General features: G+C 38.9%; 1 pseudogene; it reads right to left on the reverse strand.

Moving 5' to 3' along the window:
- Positions 1 to 305: 305 nt before the first annotated feature.
- Positions 306 to 17,572, reverse strand: LOC137209467 (cytochrome b-c1 complex subunit 10 pseudogene; annotated as a pseudogene).
- Positions 17,573 to 17,630: the final 58 nt, after the last annotated feature.

The following is a 17,630-nucleotide window of genomic DNA, read 5'->3' on the forward strand; positions in this document are numbered from 1 at the left end:
TCAAACCTTTTCTGCCAGCCATTGGGAAAACTCCTAGATTTGGAGTTGAAAGGATCCCCGGGTCAGCTGAGCCCCTGGGCCTTCAGTCAAGGTAACCAAGCCCCAGCATGAGCTCGTCCAGGTGGGCAGGTTTCAGACCAAGGTTTAATGCTGTGTGCATTCACGCACCAAAACTATAGAAAGTCTAAGTTGCACTGTGGACTTCCTTGAGGTCGGTCCACCCCAAGAGCTTGGGCTGCTCCAGACTCAGATGGAAGGAGGCAGCACTAGATACCAGAGGAGGGGTCTGAGGGGGGTTGTTTTCATTAATTTTTCTTCTTAAACTTGCCGTTGAAGTAGGGCACCCAGTCCAGAATCAGTCCCAGTCGGTGGCCCACACCAGCCCCGTGGCACCTGCCACGGGAATCCAGTTTCTGGCCAGCTTCTGGCAGTGTGGGCCCAGGAGTCTGCTTAGCCTCACGGTGCCAGCGTCCCAGCTCAGGGTGACCCTAGCACCGGGGCCACCTGCTGAAACTACTCATCTTTAAGGCGTGTTTATATTCATTGTTTTAATAATAATCTGCCACATTTGAACATCACTCCACAGTTTACAAAGTGTTTCCACGGTCATCTCATGTGGTCTTCATAGAAATCTCTGAGGTAGAACTGACACTGTTCCTTCTTCTTCAGGGTCTCCTCACACTTGCTGGTCCTTCTGCCTGGAATGCTTCCTCCACCCCCATTATTTGCCTGCATCACTCTCTGCCTCCTTCTTTGTCACTTCCTAAGAAGGCTGGCCCTGATCCTGCAGCCCAGGTTAGGAACCTGGTGTTACACACTCTCTTCACACAATGGTAGTTAAATAATTAGGTAATTACTTTATGACTGGCTCCCCCACTAGCTGAGGCTCCATGAGGACAGGGCCTTGTCGTACCTGTATATGTCACATACCACTGTGCCTGACACACTGTGGTGCTCATTATACATGTATATGTGTGTGTGTATGAATATGTATATATACATATTGTATGTATGTATATATACGTATATACATACATACAATATGTATCTATGTATATATACGTATATGTATAAAATGAATGATTTTCACTCGATAGACGAGGAAATCAAAAGCCTACAGTCTAAGCCACTGTGGGAAGCTGTTTTGTTTGTTACCCACAGTAAGAAATTTATTATTCATCATGACCCCAGGAAACATGCATCCACACACACATACGACAGGGGTTAACTTATTGTGAACTAAGCACTGATATTTTCTATTCTATTCAACTTGACTTCATTAAAAAATATTTAGTTCTAATCTATTTCATTTATTTCATGACCAATTCATGTGTGAACAACCTTGGCCTAAGTGACTTGCTCAAGGTCATCTTGCTAGTATAGTGGTGGGATTGGGAGAATAATTGAGCATTTCCCATCTATGACTCTCTAGTGGGTTTCTTGCCCTAAGGCAAACCTATCACAAAAATCTTGTGTCAGTTTTGGTAACCAAAGAACAAATTTGTTCTTTTGCTTTTCAGTCGCAGTTAAGGCAAGGCTGGTCTCACCATCTGTAGGCATTTCAATTTGGTTTGTCCAGACACCTTGGTTCCCTGCAATGCAGCTGTCCAGAAGTCTCTTCCTAGAAGCTCCAAAGGGAAAGATTTAGCCCTAATGGGTGGCACACCCAGACTTGCTGGAATTCTCATCCACATTACACCAAACATGAACATATGGACAAAGGCGCATGGCATATTAAATGATTTACTGGGGTCAAAGATCAAGTCAATGGCAGACATCCTCAGGGTCTGCTAGGCTAGGACACAGGGAAGCCCCTGCTAGGCAGGGCCATCAGCCTGGACCTGGTCAGCCATCAGCCAGTTAATCTACAACGGCACCTTCTTTTCCTACCAGAGGGAGGCTTGACTTGAACTCCTGGGAGACCTGCCTTCTTGGAAGCTAGATTTCTCTGCTTCAGAGTCTAATTTAGCTGGTATTGGACTCAGAAAGCCTAGAGAAAGCTGAAACTTGTTTATTTGTTCTTTTATTCCTGGATTTATAACTTGACCTAATATACTGTATGTCTGTACATGTGTTGATCTCAAAAAATGTTTGAGCTTGCCTGCTTCTCAGGCCATGTTGGCAGGCAGCTGTTAAAGCCATCAGTGATGTTTGCTTCCAGTTACAAAAGAAAACATTCTCTATTTGGGGCTATGTTGTTGTTTTTTTCTTTCCTGATTTAAAAGGGGGAAATACGTTTCCCAGTAGAGATGTGGGCCACCCCCGCCCATCCCCTTCTAGGGCTAAGAATGACTAAGAAACCTTTTCGGCACACCTGGTTCATCATCTTTCTCATATTCAAACTCTTTTTCTCTCCCTGTGGAAGTATTCTTAGGGGATTTGTTTTAAAATTATTTGAGCAACTGGGCAGGTTTTCTCCCTTCCCTGAAGATACCAGTTTATGGTTCAACATCTCCCTTAAACTCTGGTGTGTTTTTAGCTCAGAAAGAGCCAGGTTGTATCCCTTTATCAGGTGCACTGATGAAATAACTGCTGATGGGACCAAGAAAACATGAGTAATTCTAGCCTCTGCCCAGAACCTTTGAAGGAATGCATAAACCCTGACCTTGCTTTGGTGCTTTGGAGAGACCATCTGGGGAAAACTTCATTTCCCAATATATATATGAAATTGAGAGTTCCTCTGGCTGGGAAGTAGGAAAAACCATATGGCAAATGTGGGGTTTGCACATGCAAATATTTGTTTCCGAGAAAACGATTTAAACATGGTAAGTACACTCTTGAAGGACTGACCTGTACCCTGGGGAAAAGCAGGGGAGGAGACGGAGGTGGAGAAGAGTGAGGAATAGAGAAGCCAGACTTTAGCTGGGAAACAGTACACAGGGCAGGATGACTTGCTGGAAGTTTGGAGGTGCCTTTGGAAGTGTCAGACCAAAGTTCAGTAACCAGTTGGAGGCAAGAGAGGCAGGGAAGTTTGAAAATGAGGAATGGGAGCCTGTAGGGAAGATGTGGCTGCCTAAATGAAAGAGGATTGGAGGAAAAAAAAAAAAAAGACTTGACAAATAGTACCTCAGAGGAATCCAGGGATGGTTAGGATCCCTCAAAAGACAGCTCTGACTCAAAATTGAAGATGTGATCTGGGCCACTACATGAAAGGTCTCAGTAATCCCAGGATTTCTGACTACAGGACATAGTCAGGTTGAAATTGCTAAGCCACCAAGCTGATGTGCTAATCACCTGAACTGAATGACTCTAAGAGACAAGACTTTTAAATGGTATCTTTTTTTAAAATTTCAGATCCCAATTGTTCATTCCCGGTATATAGGAAAGCAATTGGTTTTTGTATACTGACTTTCTAAGATGGAATCTCTCTCCATTTATTTAGATCTTCTTTTATTTCTTTCATCAGTGCTCTGTAGTTTTCTACATATAGATCCTGTACATGTTTTGTTAGATTTTATACCTAAGTATTTATATTTTTTGGTGCTATTGTAAATGGTATTTAAAGCATTTTTCAAATCCCAGTTGTTCATTGCTGGTCTCTAGGAAAGCATAAGAAACTAGACTTTTATCTTAACTGCCGTTTTGAGCTTGCACCCAAAGCCGCTCTTAGTGAGGGAAAGCTGGGGCAGGATGGGTCAGTAATCACAGCTGTCCCCCTCCCCATCTTTCCCTCCTTCCTCACTTTGTAAATATTTGTTTATTTCATTTGACCGAGTTGATGTTATGCCAAAGAACTTCTAGGGAGGGGTGGGTACTGTTGAGAAATAAGGGAAAACGTGTAACTCTTGAGGTTAAGATCTTCGGAGGAGAGATTTTTGAGGTCTTAGTGTTTGAGAGAGAATGGTGGGTGTGGGAAAATTAGAGGTAGCAGCAACATGAAAAGGGAGAGAGGGCTTCACCAGACGACGTGGGTAAAAATGAAGGCATATTATGTCTGGCGTTATATGTAACAATCTACCAAAATAGTATGTGAATTGAGATCAAACTCCCGTTTTTGGCTCAGAGTAATTAGAGTATAATTAAGTCATTGCTGTGTTAACATTTATGCTAATGTTGGTTTCAGAAAACAACGAGATTGCAAACATGAACAGTCTCTGTGTGACTCGGGGTTCGTTGCTGATTTGATGCTTGTTGCTTGTGACAAAGTGGGGCTTTCAGTGGAAACTGGGTTGAGAAAAATGAGAAGATTGTAGGGAGGGAAAAATTAGGAATTTGGGATTAGCAGATACAAATGACTATACATAAAATAGATAAACAACGAAGTCCTCCTGTACAGCACAGGGAAGTATATTCAATATCTTGTAATAACCTATAATGAAAAAGAATAGATAGATAGATACATATAAAACTGAATCACTTTGCTGTACACCGGAAACTAACATAACATTGTAAATCAACTATACTTCAATAAAAAAATTTTTTTTTTAAATGAGAAGATTCTATCCCCAACCTTTTTATCCCCCAGTGCCTGGCAAGGTACCTGGGAAGTAGTTCTCAATACATGTATATTGAACAAATCTGGAAGCAACTCAGCAAATTTAACTTTAATGCCCATGTGTCCAAGGTGGGGGCAGGGTAGAGATGAGTTTAAGCAACTGTTATTAACATAATCGAGGATAACAGTTAAATCAAGATTCATGTGGCTTTCAGGGATTTTTACTGACAACAGGTAAGACCGACACTCTGGACAGAAGGCAGTAGCTCACTCAGTGACTGAGGTAGCTGAAGACATGGCTCTGCTTTGATGTCTGTGAACTCACACCTTCCCTAAACCTGCAGAACGTCTGCTGAGCTGTCACGGAATGAAATGTGTAGCTAAGGAGACATGTTGGTGTGCTGGAGGACCATGTAGTGACAGGATGACCCTTAGAATCTCTTCTAATTAGGATCACCTATGGTTCCCTTGAGCGGAAGCCCTTGAGCCTCGACGGGTGGTGCAGAAGGGCAGCTCAGAGGTAGCAAGTGCAGTGGGGGAACCACTTCTTTTTTAAAAAATTAATTAATTAATTAATTTACTTGGCTGCGTCGGGTCTCAGTGGAGGCACGTGGGATCTTTGCTGTGGCTCGCACCATCTTTCATTGCGTTGCGAGGGCTCTCTAATTGAGGCGTGTGGGCTCAGTAGTGGCGGCGTGGGCTTAGTTGCCACATGACATGTGGGATCTTATTTCTACCAGGGATCGAACCCACCTTCCCTGCATTGAGAGGCAGATTCTTAACCTCTGAACCACCAGGGAAGTCCCAAGGGGGAACCATTTCTAAGAGGGCTGCTCTGAGTTGTGATTACTTGGTGTATAAGGGAAAGGACGTCTTCCCACCAAAGGCCCAGCTTTCGTTCTGAGTCCCAGGGAAATAATTCACGCAAAGTTTTGACCTGGAACGTTTCCCCAAGAACTGGCATATTATGCGCATGTCTTTCACGCCTCTGAAAACACTAAATAAGTTTCTTTAGGTGGTTACCATACCCAAGAACGCCACCATTTTCTTCTTAGGCAAGGACCTAAAATTCAATAATAATATTACTTCACAGAGGGACAAATGTCCATTAGCAGTTAAATAAGGAGGTAGGTTTTATTGTGTGAGGAGAAGCGCATAAGCTTTGCAATCAGTTGAGTTGTTTTCAGTTCTGCCATACACTAGCTTTGTGGCCTTTGACAAATCACTTGACCTCTCTGAGTCTCTGAGAAATAGGGATGATAATAACAATAATATCCATTTCGTTGACCTTATAGGTTGTTGTAAGCAGTAAAGTACTATACATTAATTATGATTATTATTGGGGCAAAATTGGTATCAGGACTCCCTAAAAATTGTTCCAGGAGAGAGTCCCTTTAGAAGGATTGGCCTGCCGAATGAATAGTCTAGTCAAGGTGTGCTAAGAGTTTTCATGGGAGGGCTTGAAACATGAATTTGCTTTGATGGGTGGGTGGGATTCGGATTCAAGAGAACTTTTCCAGAAAGAGAACAGGTGGGAGCAAATGCTCAGAGGCCAGGATAAACAAGATATTCATGTCACCTATCAAACACTCCCCGCACGCTCTGCATTGCAACTTCTTTTACGTGCTGTTGTCTAGTTTAACATATACATAATGACACAGTGAATTAGGCTTTGTCATCCCTGTTTTACAGATGATGAAACTGAGCCTTCAGTAAGATTGTTTTGCCCAAGGTCACCTAATAAAGCAATGGCAGAGCCAGGGCTCAAATCCAGATTATCTGGACCAAATCCAAAAGCCCTTCCACAGTATATGCTGCTTGTTTGGAATACAGCAAATAGTTTCAGTTTGGATGGAACGGAAGGTTTCATGCTGGGGCACTAAGGATGGAAAGAGGTCAGGGTAAACCAGAATACTGAGGCGAGGCAAAGGGGTTTGTACTGACAACGAAGCCTAGGGTGGCAAAGGTCTGTGAGCAAGCGAGCAACATAACTAAAGATTGTCCAGGATTTCCAAGTTCAAGGCTCTGTGGAGGCATAGGCTGTACCGACTAATAATTAGGCAGTTCAGAACTGAGAAAGCTACCCCCTTGTCATTTATTCCTGAATGATTCCTCCTCTTGAACTTATTTTCTCAATTGTGTTATTCCTGAGTACTCTTAAATACTGCAGTTTCCACCCCACAGATAGCATCATATTTCAGTAATGAGCAAAGTGAAAAAGATTCAGCTTGGTCCTGGATCCAGTAGTGAACTACAGTGAGGAAAGTGCTCACACAAAGACTATTATAGGACCCTGAGTACCACTGAATCAAGCCTTCCTGTAAGAGGCTTCTACATTCTTTTCCTAAGCTGAAGGTTTCAGTGTAGGTCAATGGTGAAAGACGAATTGCTGGAGGGCTAACAGACAATGCCCACTCCTTACATTGTGTGAGGGAATTTCTCCACTGATTAAGTAGTAGTTTGCTTGGGGTCTTAAGTGTGTAGCTGCAGTAGCAATTCTTTCTGTCCTTCAATCCCTCCTTTTTAACTGAATTTTAAAATGAATGCTGATCTTCAAAGCTTTAACAAATGTGTATGCCCTATGACCCAGCAGTATCACTGTTAGGAATTTATCAGCAAATTCAACAATGTGAATATGGAGTGCTCTTTATAATGCCAAAACATTGGAAACACCTGTTTCCAACAATAGGGAATTGGTTGAGTAAATTGTGGTACATCTTATTCAGTGGAATGCTATGCAGCCATTAAAATGATACTGTTGAAGAATATTTAATGACAGAAAAGGTCAACTCCCATGGCACATCAAAATTCTTAGGTAGAATTGATATAATATGATCCCTTGGATATGTAACCACATTAGCTCTGTCACCACCTGACCTTCAACTCCTAACCTTACACCTGGGATGCTGGAGATGTTGGAATTAATGAGCAAATCAGCAGTTCCAGCATCTTCTACCTAGTGCCATGTCATCTTTAACCAAGGGTGCAACTAACTGTGTGTAAAATAAGTAAAGTTCTTGAATTTGCTAAAACGAGTTACATCACAAAGGCTCTCCAGTTAAAAAATAAAATAATAAAAGAGAAAGGAAAAAACTCCCCTCCCTCTAGCCTCCCCTCAAGCCTCTAATCTCATCTACCAAAAAGAACTGTACTTTACTGTCCACAAAACAGCCTGTTTTCAAAGTGAGAGGAGAATTGCTCCGTGAGGACAGCCATCAGTAACTGCGGTTCATGAATTCCTGCTTGTTTATAGAAAGCAGGGGCTAAGGATAGACACTTTGAAACCACCTGTGAAAGAATTAAAGACCAAGGGGGGCAAAACCCCCATCACAAACAGAATCTCACTGATCAAGTGTGAAAGAAAAGGAAGAAAGAAAAAGCCAAGTAGATCTTTGCAGGCAACCACTAGATGGACATAGAATTCAAAAACATTCTTTAGTGAGATCAAGGATGGCAGGCTTTGAAGCCTGGAGGGCTGGCGAGTCTCAGGAACAGCCTGGCCGTGGCAATCCACACCGAAGCATCCACAGTCTTGCACTTGCTGGAGTAAAGCATTTAAATTGGAACAATGTCAAATTTCACAGCTATCTTATGTCCAGTGACCTTACGGGACCCCAAAGGAAAGACAGATAAAAAATGATTGTTCTCAACAAGTTCCTGAAAGCGAAGAAGTCACACAGGCAACCTCAAGAAACAACTTCAAAACGAAAATGTCCACAAACTATTGCATGCAGGGCAGCAAGCAAACAACGCTTATTTATTTATTCATCTATTGATTCTTTTTACCGAGAACTCAGCGGTGTGTTCTTACTCTTTACAGAACACACACAAAGATAAATTCCACCTCCACAGTACATTAGTTTATGAGGATGTTATTGTGGGAGAGGAAGAGGTCACAACCATCCTGAATTATTTAATCAATTTGAAACAGGTTTTATTGTTATAAAGAAAGTGAGACATTGTATCAGACCAAAAAAACCCTACGAGCAATGCATGTCTTTTAGACCAGAATTTCAGTGACACTTCACGTGCCTTAACTGCGTGTAAGTGAATCATCTTAATTTTTTAAAGAGAAATTGTAAAAGAAATAAACATTACAGATGTAGCTAAAATTCCCTTTCATCATGGCCCCCAAACCTCCTACCTTCCTTCCCAGAGGCAGCCACTACCATGAGTTTGTGGTATATAATTCTGTTCCAATTTTTTACTTTTACATGCATGTATATGGTCCCTAAAGAATTATGATATTGTTTTTTGTGTTAGATTTTTTTCATAAATGGTATCATACTGTATATACTGCTCTGAATTTATTTTGCTTATTACACTCAACTTCATGTTTTTTCTACTTGCCCAGATAATTGCTTCATTCCTTTTTTGAACTTAATGTTTTAAAGGAAGAAAAAGTTTATTCATACCAGAACAGTTACATGTACCTATATGTTTCTGTCTGACTCTGATTGGGACTCTAAAGTCAGGAGGACTTCTTGGAAGAAGGGAGGTCTACATTCAGTTTCTGAAAGAGGTGAAAAAAATGCTAAGTGACAAAGAATGTCATAGGGCATTTCAGAGAGACCCCTTAAAATAATGTCCTAAACTAGGAATTGTGAGGTTTGCTGTATGATCTTTCCTTCACTATTTAGAATATAGGTTCTATGGCTTTTTTTTTTTACATTTTGGTTAGGTGAAGGTTTCAACTGTGAAGGCTATGTTTAAAAAGGAATGTATACTAATCAAGTCAAGATTCACTAAAACCGAACAACTTCAGAAATTCTATAGAACGCTAGCATTTAAGTCCAACAGGTGGACACACAAACCAATTACAAATGAAATAATCTTTGATCAATGGAGTTGCTGGTGTGTGCTGAATAAAATACATTCAAAACGTATTTGTGGTGTGAGATAAAGATATGGAGGTCGAAAGTAAGTGCCGCTTATGTTAGTAGTTTTAATTTTACCTTGTCAGCGCCCCGTGTACAAAACTTGAGAAAGCGAGACTTTGATTTGTTCAAGTTTCCTTAAGGAGGGGCCACAGAATCCTTGAAGCATGATTTGAAAAAGATGGATAAGATATTCCACCCAAAATTCAACATCACCTTTAATCTTGCCCTCTCCTCCTCTAATCCCTAGGTAATGTTTTGTGCTTCTTTTGCAGGAAAGCAATTTTGTTAATCACTTTAGCACCAATTCTTGCATCCCTGGCAATACTCAGAACTGCTTCCATCCAAGTCTTTGATGTGGGAAAGAAACACACACACTCTTTCGCATGTAATCTGAAAACAATTCACCTCTTGCCAATGAATGCACAGCACTCCACTTTAATAGAGAGCAAGTTCTGTGGAGGTTTCTAATCCTTTCTGCCAAAGAAGAGAAGAGAGAGAATCACTCAGGTAGCCCAACCTCATTCAGGAGTTAAAATCACTTGGAATGTTTTGTGGTGTGTGGGCTTTTTAAAAATATCACTTGCTGAAGATTACTGCTCTCAGGGGAAATCAAAACAACTCAAGATCAAAATAAATAAATAAAAAATAAAAAATAAAGATTCCCCATCCCCAACACAAACAGGATATTCTTCTCAACTCAGATAACTCTTGATCTAAGTGTATTACAAGAAACCTGCTTTAATCCCTCAAAGCAATGGTGTTATAGATAAGTAGCGGTAACATAGGTGGCTTAAATTCCAGAAATGTACAAAAGATTCGGTTGGAAATAAAACTAAAAAAGAAAGAAAGCTCAATTCTTCATTGCTGTGACTTGAAGAGGTAAATTTAGGGCAGTAAAAATGCAAAGAATGACCCCTAAAAAAGAAATAGCTATAAAAGTCTAGAATTGTCTTAATGGTCTCGTAGGCTGCCTACAGTGTGTGTCTTAATGTGTGTGTTAGGGATGTGTTTGTGTAAGCATTTTAAGAAAGAGAAATTGTTTTACTGATTTCTGGATCTAATGGGGTTCATTTGAAAATCTCTTTATACATTTTCTATGATATTACAACATTCTGAAGCTTTGTTTCACAAATGACTTTTATAATTTTTTAATTTCCAGCATTTTATCTCTGTTTAGTCTTTTTTCCTAACATTTCCCTGCTTACTTAAATGCAATGAGAAGGACTTTATTCTTATTCCGTCAGTAATTGTCATATTTTCACAATCTGCATGTTAATTTTGATCTACCTTCTGACATCCTAGTTAACATGTTGCTTATTCCCCCCACCCCCTTCTTCATTGTAGTGCCACTGCAAGGTAGTGGCAATTTCTTTCATTATTCCCGAAATATGCTTGAAAATACTCTTTTACCTTTTTTTAAGAGATAATCTTATTATTCAATAGGTAATACAAATAGTTAATAGTTTAAACTTCAAAAGATATAAAATAGTGTATAGTAAAAAAAAACCCTGTCCCTTACCCACCCATTTCTCCTCCTTAGAAGCAAACACTGGTACTAGGTTTTGTGTATTTCTCCAGAGAGATTTGGCACACAAAAAGTCAAAGCAGGCAAATATAGTTTCCCACTGTCCACCCCCCCGTCCATGGCAATATATTATCCACACTCTGCGTTTTGCTTTTTTCACTTAATGTATATTAGAGATCCTTCTGTAACAATGCGTCTGATCTGATCTCCCTCATTCTTTTTCACAGCTGTTTACTATTCTATTCTATGGATATCCCATGATGTATTTAAACAGTTTGGAATCATTTGTTCCAAACATTTCTATTCTCTGTCTATTCTATTCTTGTTTCTTCTCAGGTTGTTTCTAGGACTCTATCATGGGTACTGCTGAATAAGTAACATGGATTTTAATTGTAACATGGAAGGCTCTTGAAAAAATTTAAAATTTTTATTTTCTAAAATCTTTGAAACTTAAAAAAATTACCCAAAGGAATATGGGTTTATAGTTTTCAAAAATCTGACATTATAGAAGTTGGGTGATGCCAAGACTTTTAGTTACTTCCTCTTCATCTCATCATGGATCCCATCCACTTCAACATTTAAAATTCCATTGTTCATTGATTTCCCTATGTGGGTTAACATAGGATACTGAATTGAGAACTTCCTTCTAACAGCTGATATTAATTTTAATTCTCTTAACCTACAAAATATTAAATATTGCTTTATACACCTTTAACTGAACACCAATTCAACAGGCTATCTCATACATGCCTAAGGACTCAAATCAGGGAAACCGGAACTTCGGTTGACCTCAACTCTTGGGAGAGCTGGGCAAGCTGTTGGGCCCGATCATAGTGATTCCTCTCCTTCTGTTGCATGGTCTGAGTGGTGGAGATCTTGAAAAATAGATTTTTAAAAATTGAAGTATAGTTGATTTAGTGTTGTGTTAGTTTCTGGTATACAGCAAAGTGATTCGTATATATATATATATGTATATATATATATTCATATTCTTCTCCATTATGGTTTATTGAATAATCCATATCCATTATGGATATCGAATATAGTTCCCTGTGCTATACAGCAGGACCTTGTTGTTTACCTTTTTTATATATAGTAGTTTGTATCTGCTAATCCCAAACTCCTAATTTATCCCTCCCTCCCCTTTCCCCTTTGGTAACCATAAGTTTGTGTTCTATGTCTGTGAGTCTGTTTCTGTTTTGTAAGTAAGTTCATTTGTATCATTTTTTTAGATTCCACATATATGTGATATCATATGATATTTTTCTTTGTCTGACTTACTTCACTTAGTATGATAATCTCTAGGTCCATCCATGTTGCTACAAATAGCATTCTTTCATTCTTTTTGATGGCTGAGTAGTATTCCACTGTGTCTGTCTGTCTGTCTGTATGTATGTATATATACATACACACACACACACACACCCCCCCCACATCTTCTTCATCCCTTCATCTGTCAGTGGACATTTAGGTTGCTTTCATGTCTAAATAGTGCTGCTATGAACATTGGGGTGCATGTATCTTTTCGAATTAAGAGTTTTCTCCAGATAGATGTCCAGGAGTGGGATTGCTGGATCATATGGCAACTCTGTTTTTAGTTTTTTAAGGAAGCTCCATACTGTTTTCCATAATGGCTGCACCAATTTTTTACATTCTCACCAACAATGTAGAGGGTTCCCTTTTCTCCACACCCTTTCCAGCATTTATTATTTGTAGACATTTTTCTTTTGGCCGTACCACGGCTGGTGGGATTTTAGTTCCCTGACCAGGGATTGAACCCAGGCCCTTGGCAGTGAAAGTGTGGAGTCCTAACCACTGGACCGCCAGGGAATTCCCTATCTGTAAACTTTTTAACGATGGCCATTCTGACTGGTGTGAGGTGGTACCTCATTATAGTTTTGATTTGCATTGAGAGATTATAGATTAAGCCTCCTGGGTTGTACCACACACCCACTGAGATTGGTCATGCTTGAGGAAGGCATGAGCACCTGGGCAAAAGTTCCTTTCTACTTCTTGTTGTCTCCATAGCACCTGGAGGCCCATGCCCTGGCCAAGTGGGGATTTGAACTCCTCGCTCTGTCTCGCCAAGCCTGATATCTGTGCAATTACTGTTTGGTTCTACTTTCAGACTGACTTCAGTTTTGGGTTTTTCATCTGTCCATTTCACTCCTAATTCATGAGCTTCTATCACAGATGTGAAGTTTAATTCCTCTTTGCTCACTCTTTTACCGGGAGACGCTGCTAGCGGAAAGCCTGTCATCTGTTGTGAAGGGGAGCTGGTGTTGACTTGAGGCAACAGAGTTGGTGGTCCAGTGGCCGTTTTCCTGTGTTAGGAGCAGGTGGTCTCGCTAAACTCCATGTGTTTGGAAACCTCTCTGACCGGTGGTTGTGCTGCTAAAGAAGAAGAGCTCAAGCTGTACTCCTTTTTCAGGTCAATTTGCTGAACCTGGGAAGATCCCCAGGGGCTAGCTTAGACTTCTTCCTGCTTTTCTCTCCATGGTAGGTTTTAAATGTAGGGGATTTTTCTCATTCACCTTTCCATTTGGGTTTGAAACAGCTGCCATAAGAAAGGGGGAAAAGCACATTATATAGAGTGTATAATTCTTTAGAAGCAGTGACATAGGTTCTCAAAGGATAACAGTTAAATATGGGTCTAAAGGTCATAATTCTCTTTACCTAGTATGTGTGTGTGTGTGTGTGTGTGTGTGTGTGTGTGTGTGTGTGTGTGTGTATATATATATATATATATATATACGCTTTTTAAAACTAAAGTAAAAATCGCCCAATTAAATAAGACCTATCCTTATTCCATTCACATCCAAACTTTTGTTTATATTTAACAACTGAACACAACCCATCATCAGTTCAAAATAATGTAACTGAATGATATTCCAGAAAAGTTGTCTTTTGTGTTTTTCACATTTTTAACAGGACCCCAAACCTAGGACAAGATAAATAAATTATATACTGTGGTTTCAGTCAGTGTACTGAATGTCTCAAATGAAAAAATTTACCTGAAGTTAGGCATTCTTTAACAGTAATAATTATAGAACAGAAATAAGAATTTTATATTTGACATGGTACTTTCTTCCAGAAGAACTGAAGATGCTTAAGAGAATTTTTTTCCTAGAACTTATCATTCTTTTCTTGAAAAACAACTCATATTTGTATATATTTTATCTCAGTGGTAACTTTATTTTTATCTATATATATGTATTTAAAGAAATCCCCAGATAATCATGAAAATTTCACAAGATTTTGTAGTTCCCTTCATTTTCAAATTTTATATCTTCTGTCATCTGTTGCCAAATGACTCAGTGTCCTGACAGAGATCAGAAAAATCACAAATTCTGATATCCCATGAATTATCTTAGATCCTAATGCTGATGGCGTGCTCTACATTTTGTTCAAAATCTCTTTGAACACCACCTATTGACATAAGAAAGTTATCTCATACTAATGATAACGTTACTTAACTGGCAAATCTAGAAATCTGCTTTTTTATCCCTACAGTTACATTTTATATTTCTGTCTTGCCCACCCCCTTACCTTACTTGCCATATGGTCCTTAAATTTTGTGTACATGTGTGTATAACATACATAAATTGGTGCTTGGAAATGTCTGTTTCTCACAGTTGTAAAGTCAGGACAGTATCTTAGAATGACATCTTACCCTTTGGAAAATGAATCTTTCTAGTATAGCTGTAAATTTGGATAACTAGAAATCTTAAGTAGCAGTTTAATTTTTGTTGGAGATGATTTATGGGACATTATTTTTACTTTTTTCTTTTGCACTTGGGATGACAGGATAGGGTTTCATAATATTGCAAATCTCTGTAACTTGGTAAACACACTGCCTTCATGTGCATTACAAGTTTTGCAAAGATTTTCTGTAAAAAGTCACAGAAGGCTAAAATAAACTTTTTAAAAAACCTTTATTTTGTATAATATATTTAGATTTACAGAAAAATTGTGAAGCCCAGAGAGTTCTTATACACTACCATTATCAACATTTTACATCAGTATTGTGCGTTTGTGATGATTAATGGACTAACCAGGTTTCCTTAGTTTTTACCTAGTGTCCATTCTCTTTTCTGCTCTAGGATACCACATTACATTTATTTGTCATGTCACTTTTGGTTCCTCTTGGCTGTGACAATTTCTCAGACTTTCCTTGTTTCTGATGATCTTGACATTTTTGAGGAGGACTGGTCAGGTACTTTTGTAGACCATCCTTCAATTTGGATTTGTCTGATGTTTTTCTCATTAGACTGGGATTATGGCTTTTGGGGAGGACGACCACAGAGGTAAAGTACCACTTTCATCACAGTATATCAAGGGTACCTACTATCAATGTGACTTACCACTGTTGATGTTGAACAGGTGTTGATCGCCTGGCTGAAATAGTGTTTGTCAGCCTTCTCCACTGTAAAGTTACTCTTTCCTCCTCTTTCCATATTGTATTCTTTGGAAGGAAGTCACCACATGCAGTCCTCTTAGGAATGTGCGTGTGGGGTGGGGGGGGGGCGGGGGGTAGTTATATGCTCCACCTCCTTGAAGGTGAAGTATAACAAATTATTTGGAATTCTTCTGTGTGGGAGATTTGTAAAATGAACTTTAAAAAATATTAAAATTAATTAGTTGAATTAAATTATATTGAATTAAATTATTTCTTACATTTAGGTGTAAACACCTCTTAGGTTTTTTCTTTAAAGAAAAAACTGATTATGGGGACACCCCTCCCTAGTGGTCCAATGGTTAAGACTCCAGGCTCCCAATGCGGGGGGCCCGGGTTCGATCCCTGGTCAGGGAACTAGATCCCACATGTCGCAACTAAGAGTTCGCATGCTGCAACTAAAGCTCCCGCATGCTGCAATTAAAGATCCTGCACACTGTAGTGAAGATCCTGCACGCGGCAACGAAGATCCTGTGTGCCGCAACTAAGACCCGGCGCGGCTAAATAAATATTTTTTTTAAAAAAAGAACTTAAAAAAACCCTGATTGTCTATAAATGGTACAGATGAACCAGTTTGCAAGGCAGAAATAGAGACACAGATGTAGAGAACAAACGTATGGACACCAAGGGGGGAAAGCGGGTGGTGGTGGGATGAATTGGGAGATTGGGATTGACATATATGCATTAATATGTATAAAATAGATAACTAATAAGAACCTGCTGTATAAAAAATAAATTCAAAAAAAAGAAAAGAAAGAAAAACTGATTATCTATGTAATATATGCTCATTGCAGAACATTTAGAAAATGCAGAAAAGTGTAAAGCAACAGCACAAAGAACTTCCCGTAACTCCACCTCTCATCAGCATCCATTTCTAGCATATGGACATATTTCCTTCTAGTCTTTTCTGCATAAAGTACTATTTTTAAACAATACTTTAAATTATTTCATATGAAATTAAAATATTTTATCTTTGAATAGGACAAAGATAGTGGATTCATAGAAAAACAGAGCAGATCTTGGTTGTGTTTCTAACAGGATTTCAGAATATAAACTACCAACCTGGTAATTTCTGAAAACAACACTTTAGACTTGATCCTTCTATTTATGAGAGCCTCAAATGTTTTTGTATTCATTGTTAGGCCTCTTATTTCTTCTTTCCAATACTCTGTTCATTATTTTACTATTGCATGATACACATTTTAATGGAATAAATAAAGTTTGAAGAAACTTAGGTGGCTAGTTAAAAACTCTGGCAATGATCTAGGCTCCAAATCTCCATTGTTGCATGGTGTGTTTGGATGCATGACAACTCTATTCTTCTTTTTGAGCGACTTTATTGATTTTGTAAAGGTGATACATGCTTCTTATTAAAAAAAAATCAAGCAATACAGAAAAGTACAAAGTAAAATCCCAAAATTCCATTACCTAGAAATAACCATTATTAACATCATTCTATGAAGTCTCACTTTGAATATATATAGGTAGGGACAAATTTACAAAAAAGGCTCATAATACATACCATACACACACTGTTGCTTAAATTTAACATAAGAAATTGAAGCTGAAGCAAAATGAAGGAATTACTAAACTTTAGTTATATATTCTTTTGTAAGATATATTAATTCCTAAAAATCCTTTTAAAGTCTTGCAAAAAGATTATGAAAAGCATTAAGAGGCTGTAGGTTCTACATGGTTAACCCTTAAAAAGTAACTGAGACATGCAGGATCTACTTTAATTGTTTAGAAGCAGCTTTTATTTAGATATCAGACCTGCCTGATGGTCAGAAGTAAAGTATATTACTAGGTGTGTCTATATTAGTTGTAAGGGATCCTAGAGGACCTTGAATTCAATGCCTTATTCCTATTCCATTTTCTGCTGTGTATGGTGAAGGCACAGTTCAGAGTACAAGCTTTGGGGTTAGACTGTCTAGATTTGATACCTGCTCTGTCATTTAGGAAACATGACCATAGGCCTCAGTTTCATCTTCTGCAAAAAATGGGTTAATAGTATCTTCCTTATGTGGTTGTTGATATGAATAAGTGAGACAATACATGGAAGGCTCTTATGATAGTTCCTGAAATATAGTAAGTGCTCAATAAATATAAGCTATTATTATTATAAAGGAATAATGGTCAGTGTCTGAGCCAACGTATGACATTGAAAATTGTCATTCATAAAATAATCTCTCTCTCATTCATCTCAGAATAATTCCCCTACTAAATTTGCCTTTAAAGTTAAAGGCTGGGGCCCTGAGGACTTACCTAAGGGGCATGTGGGTGCAGGAGTACTGGATGTGGGAAAAGGCTCCTGTCTGAGACTGTCACCTATGT

This window comes from Pseudorca crassidens, chromosome 16 (genome assembly GCF_039906515.1).
Source record: "Pseudorca crassidens isolate mPseCra1 chromosome 16, mPseCra1.hap1, whole genome shotgun sequence".
In the NCBI taxonomy this organism is placed as follows: Eukaryota; Metazoa; Chordata; class Mammalia; order Artiodactyla; family Delphinidae; genus Pseudorca; species Pseudorca crassidens.